The following is an 8,342-nucleotide window of genomic DNA, read 5'->3' on the forward strand; positions in this document are numbered from 1 at the left end:
AAATTACCTTATAATATTTATAAGTATTTAATGAAGCAGAGGAAGAATACCTGGGTTTGCTGTAGTAATCCTTCTCTTCTCACATTCTTGTTTGAGACAGCAATGATTTTTCTTAGTTGAGCAAAATCTATACATACAATATTAATAGGATTGGTATTTTTTCAATGAGCAATTGTTTTTAAAGATGTTTCCATATTTATTGCTTTTCCAAATCAAATATAACAACTATACATAGTTGTTGAAGTAGTTCACATATTTCTGTGCGGCCACATGGGCGTTACTAATATCCAAAGGAAACTACCACCATTTAAGAGTGATTACATAGTTAATTCAGAAATAATCATTAATTAAATTTCTCTTTAAAAAATTATACCTCTCTACAAATTAAATTTATAAGTTCAGTCAAATATTCAATTACCTTTTTAAATTATATGGTGCTAAATTAAGTAGTGTAGCTGGATTTTTCACTTCTTAAACAGTTACATTTATGTCATGCAGATGTATCTCTGAGTTCTCTCCAAGAATGATGGGCAACGAGCCAGACTCGAGTTGAATCGTTTTGATGTAAATGATGCTCATAGTGACCCGAAGGCACAATGCAGAGCTGAGCAGCCAAATATCTCCTTATATCCAAATTTTCATATACCTGATTGCAATTTCAGAATCTCAATGGCATATTTAAAATAGAAATTTAGAACTGAAATGTCTTTCCAATCAAAGAAACCTTGCCATTAGAAACTCTTTACAATCTTTCCTGTTTGTTTCCTATTTGCGTGTAAAAATCTCTTGAGTAAAATAGAGAAAACAATTTATTTCACTTAAGTCTGTCATGAAAAGGAAGTGTAATATTTGATGACAAAGCTCATAGTATTATCTTCAACACCAAAGAAGTTATATTTGATTAGAAAAGTTAATTATATGCATAGAGAGAGCTGGGATTCTAACAGCTAATTACTCATAAAGGGAAATTAAATCTAATTTTCTAACTGACAGTTGCTATCTGGCAATATTTTTGTTAAACCAAACAAATTCCAATTTACTGCAGTGGGAACTCTAAAATTTTATGGGGCACAATCAGATGTATATAAATTAGGTTAAAAGCCAATGTGTACAGAGGGTTGGAGCAAGTCAGCACATTTTTTCAATGAATCTTTTTCTGTTATTTTTGTTTTTGTGGTTAACTATTAGCAGCTAAACTACATCATAATGACACATTGCAGAAATCCTTGGGATCTGATTCTCTCTGCTGCACTGCCATTTGTTTGCCTAGATTATTATGTAGAACTAAAGAGAGAAACTTGCCTCCGAGATTGAAGCTTTATGCACAATTAAAGCTACTTCATACTGATGATCTTATCTGTCTGGTATTCAATCTTCACTATTGACCCAGAACTTACTCATTCATCTCATAATGAAGCAAGGCCTTAAAAATGTGCTGAAAAATACACTCCTAATTAGGAAAACATTGCTGCAATCCTGGCCAAGGATGGAACAAAGAGAGAACTAACAATAAGAACTAAAACATGAAGAAAAAATATTATTTTGAGGATTCTGCAATTGTTTTAAATACTTGGATATAAAGATTTTGAATGAAGCAGCTCCACTCAAAGTAACTCTCTCAGTGAAGGCATGACCTCCAGGCAAGAGACCTTACTAGTCAAGATGGCAGGAAGATCACATTGAGTCTTGGTAGTATATAAATACTGGCATATTGAAAAAAATTGTTCCATCATTGAAATACTGGTGTTGAACACATTCTTTGAAGATGATTCCCTTTCCTTTTGTTTAGAGCAAGTGTGTTTAGCAGCTAAACAGTGGTCCAAAGAGTAGCCATGATGTTTGTTCCAATTATCCAGTTGCCGATGGCCTGTTAAAAGTATCAAATTCATTTTTGTCGTAAGGTAATGAGCTACAGGTGGGAGTAGCTGTCAATTTAGATGCATTTCACAGTGATCTTCACACATTGCCATGTGAATAAAAATACAACTCTGCATTTAAAATAAATCCTAAAGGTAGTCCTACGTTACTGTAATTTGCTACAAAATTCTAGCAAACAAAATATACAATGTGGTCTTATCTTTCATTTCATGCAAGCTCTGACAGTCGAGTTCACCTGGCATTATGTATAATAAAAGTTTTGATGGGAACAAAACAAAGCCAAAAAAAGGAAATGAAATTAAGAGATAAATTATTCCAGATTGGTAAGCATGGCTGTTTATCAAATGGAAGCCATTACATCCAAATATGGGGCACACATCTGAGCTGTAGCACCATCACAGCCTGTATGAAAGGTATCTGTTTTGTGTGGGAAATAAATTTTGAAGTAACCTTGAATTAACTATAAATTTCCTAGTGAGCAAACAAACAAACTGTATATTAAAGAGTGTGATGATCACTCATGATCGGGTTTGTAAGGAAAATTCTATGGAAATGTTTTAAGTGTTTCCATAATTTTGTAGCATCTTCAGGAGGCTTTGTTAAATCAATGATATTCTGGCTTTGCAATACATAGGAGCAGTATTCTTGATCTAATTGCTCTCTTTTAACATCAATATTATAATAGGAGAATATGACAGTGCATAGCAATTAGTAGAGAAAAGATCATGAAAATCAAAAATTTAAAAACAACTTTTAGCTAACATCAATTTTTTTCACCCATTGATTATTATACATATTACACTATCCTATGCAAACAAAGCAAAGTTTAAAACAATTAATAACTGAGATCTCTGATACTTTCTCCAAAAGCTTATCCAACAAAGCAGTCACCTCAAAGCATTGTTGTGAGATATCTGTAAGATATTGCCCAGCATGGAATCCATCAATATTTTTCATAAGTTAAATTTAACTCTGAGTTTATTTTATTGTTAACTAGAAATATTTTAGTTTCTCAATTAATATTTTTTTTTGATAATTTTGTATAGGTGAATGTTTTCTCACTGTTAAATAAATGAACCTCATCTCTCCCAAAATTTCACTTTTCTGATTCTCTTGAACCTTACATAAATTATGTAAAAGCAACAAATTACTTTTCAAAAAAGACCAAGCTTCTAGCTCTATAGAAATGTATGGGACTCAAATTACTAGACATAGCCTGGCTAAAATTCCAACAGGAGAATATTTACTACAAATTACCAGAGAGTAGGGAAATGGAAATTAGTCACAGAAATGCAAATGTTTCACAGTGCTTCCGGGAATATGTCGTTGGATTTATACTCAACTTGACTCAAAGCCCAGGTCAAATGTCTAGTAAATGCTCTTCAGTTCTGTCATCATGGGTTCAAGAAGGAGCATTGCATCAATTTTTCTCTTCTTTTATGATTTGGACTCCTTCAGGCTCCCTCCCACCCACTAATTCTCTAAAAGTAAAAAAGTCTTTACAATCCATCCCTTTCTCCTCTACCAGACACATCTTTGAAAAGGCAAAATTCACATTTACATTTTCAGAACATAGTCATTTCGGAGTGGAAGTATTTTCAAATAAGTTAAGTGCAACTATTTTTAAGTCAATTAAAAGAATAAGAGAAAGAAATTTGTATTTATACTGTCTTTTATAATTGCCTACATAATTTCCTTTACTGGAGCTCTTTGTTTTTTCTTGTGAATTTGAATTAATGTCTGATGTCACTTCCTTTCAGCTTGAATAATTTCCTTTAGTATTTCTTGTAAGGCACATCTCCTACAAACAGAATCTCTCAGTTTTGTTTATGTAGGAATGTTTAGTTGACTTTTTTTTCGAAAGACAGCTTTGCTGAATATAGGATTCTGGGTGAATTATTTTATTTCTTTCAGCACTTTGAGTATATCATCCCATTGCCTTCTGGCCTCCATTGTTTCACACGAAAAGTAAGTTGTTAATTTTTTCAGAGTTCCCCTGTATGTGTTGAATCCTTTTCCTCTTGCTGCCTTAAAAATTTTTTCTTATCTTTGGCTTTCAATATTTTGACTATGATGTATCTGAATTTGGGTCTCTTTGTGCTTATCTCTCTTGAGTTTCATGAGCTTGGATGTGTAAATTAATGTTTTTCATCAAATTTGGGACATTTTCAACCATATTTCTTGAAATACTTTTTCTGCTCCTTTCTCTCCTTCCTCTCTCTCTGATATTCCCATTACACGTATGTTGATATATTTAGTGGTATGCCACATTTCTCTGAGACTGTTCATTTTTCTTCATTCCTTTTTCTTGTTTAGAATGCAGCATTTCTATTGATTTACTTTCAAATCAAATCTTTTCTGCAACTCAAATATACAACTGAGCCACTTTAGTGAATTTTTCATTTTGGTCATTGTAGTTTTTCAATGAAGTTTTCAATTTCCAAAATTTCTGTCTCTTTATTTATAGTACCTATTGATGAGCCATTATTATTCTATATTCCTTTAGTTTTTTTAAAAAAATGGTTTATTTTAGTTCTTTGAACTTATTTTATACCAGCTGCTCTGAAGCTTTTGTCTGCCAGGTCCCACATCTGGACAAAAACTAACCCCTCCAAGTTAGTTTCTAACGCCTTTTTTCCCCACTATGTACAGGTCATATTCTCCTGCTTCTTTGCATGTCTCATAATTTTTGTCGAAAATTTGACATTTTAGATTATATATGGTAGCATCTCTGGATACTGAGCTCCCCCTCTTTTCTTGGGGCTTGTTTTTATTTTTGTTTATTTGGTCTTTATTTATTTACTGACTGACTTAGAAAAATTCTTTGAAATCTGTTTCCCCCACAGTGTGCAACCTCTACTGGCTCTGCTTAGAAGTTTTTCCCTTGTTTTTCTCACAGCGTAGCTTCCTAGGTTCCACATAAACCACTTATTAATCACAGGCTGTGCATAATAAGCCACCGTAGGTAGTTAGATTTTGACCCTTTACTGTTGGATTTATGTGTGGCTTGCAGAATGTTTTCACAGTTCATGGAGTTTACAATTGTTTTCCCTGTGTTCAGCCAGAGGCTAGTAGCTCAGAGATTGTCTCTCCAGGCATTCCTAAGACTATGCAGTCTTGTGCATCTGAAGAGTAATTTAGATCACCAGTAATTAGTGTGATTTTTATTTTCAATCCTGAATTACTAGGATTTGTCCTGGGTCAGAGGAACTCATTATTCAGCCAATATTTGGTGAGAGATTGGTGAATGTGTAAGACCCCTAAGCCCCTTGTGTTCTGTTGTTGGATCTGTGAGTGGCTTGGGGAATACTTTCCAGTCTTCCTATTGTGTGAACTCTGATTGCTCTCCTGAGTGGGTACAGAGTAGTTGATAAACACAACCTTCTGGACCCCTAGGGAATATTGTGATACCAGAAAGGCTCTTATTGGCTGTCATTTTCCCTGGTTCTCTCTAGCTGTTCTGCCATTTTGCTAGTTGCTACATTAACAATAGCACTACCAGTCCTCCTTAATTGCTCACCAAGATATCCCTTGTTTTGGAAAACATCATTAGACATGGAATTCTTTAGGCTTTATTCCAAATGTTTTCTCAGACAGAGTTGTAGGTCATTCCATCCATTATGGCCTGCCTCTCCCACTGGGCAAAACTTCTACTCCACTCCATTGAAGCCGTTAGCAGGGGAGTGCAGTGGGCCACTTTTCCTTGAATGACACCACTGCTCTAAGAATGGGCACTGAGATGGTGTGGGTAGAAGGAACAGCATAGTGATAGCCTCTAGTCTTCTTGGCTTGCCCCTCCTGGTGTGGATCTTCCACTTTACCAGCAGGCTGTTTTGGGCATGATTAGGGCCCCAGTGTTTTTGGACCCCTTTTCCTAGGAATGAGATCTAGGTGGGGGAAGGGAGCCCCAGTCTTCTCACTTGTGCCTGATCATAATAGCACTTCTATAACACAGGATTGGGGAGGACAAAAGATGCTGATGGCCTACCCCTCTTGGGGTGCCACTGTAGCCTTAGACTGGGAGCTGGCAGGAGAAGAGTCCTCTCTCATCTTGGTCACACCTGCCCAGAGTAGAGTGCCCAGAATAGAACTTCTGTCACTTAGCGGAGGAGGGGATGATATGGAAGAAGTTTCAAATGCTGCAGACTCTTGCCATTCTTGATGAAATTTAGCAAATTTTCTTGAATAAATGTCCATTTGCTATATGTCCTTAGGAAAATTTCCAAAAATTTTAAATTTACAAAACAATAATTTTCACCAGTTAAGTGGTTATTTTGCTGGGAACAGTATCCATCAATTTCCTCACAATGCCATTCTAGAATATTCACAACATCCATTTGAGGTCTTACTGTTATTATCCCAAATTTCAAGCGAAGAAACCAAGGCTCAGAGAGATGATTCATTTGTATATTCTTGAATTTCCTTAACTTGGTACAATACTCTGGCCTATACTTTTGAATTCAACACATATTTAAGAAAAAAGTAGATGAATGAAAAAATGTATCTGAGCATTCTCCTGGAATTATAGAAGCTTTAAATCCAGCAATTAGAATCTAATATTCTGGGGGCGGAGTCAAGATGGCGGCGTAGGCAGACTCTGAACTCACCTCCTCCCGCGGACACAGCCAATTTACAACTACTCGTGGAAAAATTACCCCTGAGACAGAACTGAAAACTGGATAAGAGGAACTCCTGCAACAACGGACAATCCTAACTGGGGTAAAAGAGGCAGAGACTCCCTTCTGGAGAGGAAAAACGCCGCCTTCACAAGCCGCCAGCTTCACGGCCGCCGGGAGCAGCTCACAGGTACGCAGCCTCCCTGGAGGCGCGGGGCCCTGAGCCGGGTAGCGCCCCCGCTGTGGGCATTTTGTGGACCCAGCACAATTGAGACCAGCAGCATAATATCTGACTTTGCCTGCTACTAAAGCATTGGGTAGCACCCCCAGAAAACCCGGTTCACAAAGAAACTAAAACTGGCTCTTAAAGGGCCCGCGCACAAACTCACCCGTTCCAGAAAGCATCCTAAAATCACCAGAACGAAAGGTGCACAGTGCTTCGGTGACAAGAGACTCACCTAATAGGCCCTGAGTGCATCTCGGTGAGGGGTGAGACCTCTCCAGGGACTGGGACATTGGCGGCGGCCATTGTTGTGGCCTGGTGTGAGCCTGCTGACACAGACGCCATTGGAGTTCTCCCTGAGGCCTGCTAGCCCAGGGTCTGCTCCACCCGCTAGAGCACCGATTTAATCCAGCTCAGCCAGGGCAGGCAGCCCACCCTAGAGACTAGCCCCACCCAACAACAAGCCCTCAGGCAACGTGTGGGCCTGCATAGATTAGTGACTGGATTCTCTGCAGCCTGGCAACTGAGCTGACTTGAGCGGGGCAGGGTGTGCACAAGGAGCGGGTGGAGAGTGTCGGGCGGTGGCAGAGTGTGTGGGGCTCCCGCCCTGGAGAGACTGGGTCCACTTGGGGAGGTCGGGGCGCTCACACAGGGCAGGACTGTGTTGACTGTGTGTGTGGACCTGTGGGCGGCAGGGCTTCTCAGCCACAGAAGACTTGTACTTCTCAAAGACCCACATAGGAGGTTTGCTCCACCTTCCAAAACCTGAAACAATTGGGTGCTCCTGTGCCTGAGGCCAGCCCCACCCAGCTGCAATCCTCAGAGAGCTGACAAGAGACCTAATAGGCTAGAGGCTTACACCAATTGTAAGGCCCTGAGCCTAACAACCTGCCACGGTGGGGGCCTACTCACTTAAAAGAAATACTGCAACACAAATGTGGTATTAGAACTTGCAGCCAAATGTGCTGGGGCTCCCCACACCTGATAAAGAGGCTGAAGGGCCCACAACAACTACAAGCAGCTGAGCATTACAACAGCTGGCCAGGAGCATAACTCAGCCTCCCTGGGCGCCTACAGGGAGAGCAAACAGGCCACAGCAGAAGGATACACGTAGCCCACGTAGGGTTCACCCCTGGAACATTGAGAACTGAGGGAAGCACACTGGAAGCCTCCTAAGCCATCACTTACATAAGGTCACCTATCCAAGAGCAGGAGACGTAGCTGACCTACCTAATACGTAGACACAAGCACAGGGAAAGAGGCAAAATGAAGAGGCAAAAGAATACATTCCAAGTAAGGGAACAGGACAAAACCCCAGAAAAGGAACTTAGTGAAACAGAAATGAGCAACCTACCCGACAGAGAGTTCAAACTAAGAGTGTTAAGGATGCTCACTGATCTGGGGAGAAGAATAGATGGACTCAGTGAGAATGTCAACAAAGAAATGGAAGATATAAAAAAGAACCAATCAGAAATGAAGAATACAATACTGGAAATGAAAAACTCATTAGAGGGACTCAAAAGCAGAGTAGAGGATACAGAAGAACGGATCTGTGAGCTGGAAGAAAGACTAGAAGAAATTACCCAAGGTGAACAGGTAAAAGAGAAAAGAATTAAAAAGAGTGA

The 8,342-nt window shown here is 39.0% G+C and overlaps 1 long non-coding RNA gene across 1 annotated transcript in view; it reads right to left on the reverse strand.

Moving 5' to 3' along the window:
- Positions 1-7,154, reverse strand: part of LOC147917311 (uncharacterized) — a 51,985-nt gene extending 44,831 nt beyond the window's left edge. The window contains exons 1-2 of the long non-coding RNA XR_015551993.1: positions 6,953-7,154; positions 51-127 (exon numbers count right to left, since the gene is read on the reverse strand). This is a non-coding gene — a long non-coding RNA (uncharacterized LOC147917311). The remainder of the gene's footprint in view (positions 1-50; positions 128-6,952) is intronic.
- Positions 7,155-8,342: the final 1,188 nt, after the last annotated feature.

Source organism: Ceratotherium simum, chromosome 4 (assembly GCF_057802395.1).
Source record: "Ceratotherium simum simum isolate JZ-2026a chromosome 4, ASM5780239v1, whole genome shotgun sequence".
Classification (NCBI taxonomy): domain Eukaryota; kingdom Metazoa; phylum Chordata; class Mammalia; order Perissodactyla; family Rhinocerotidae; genus Ceratotherium; species Ceratotherium simum.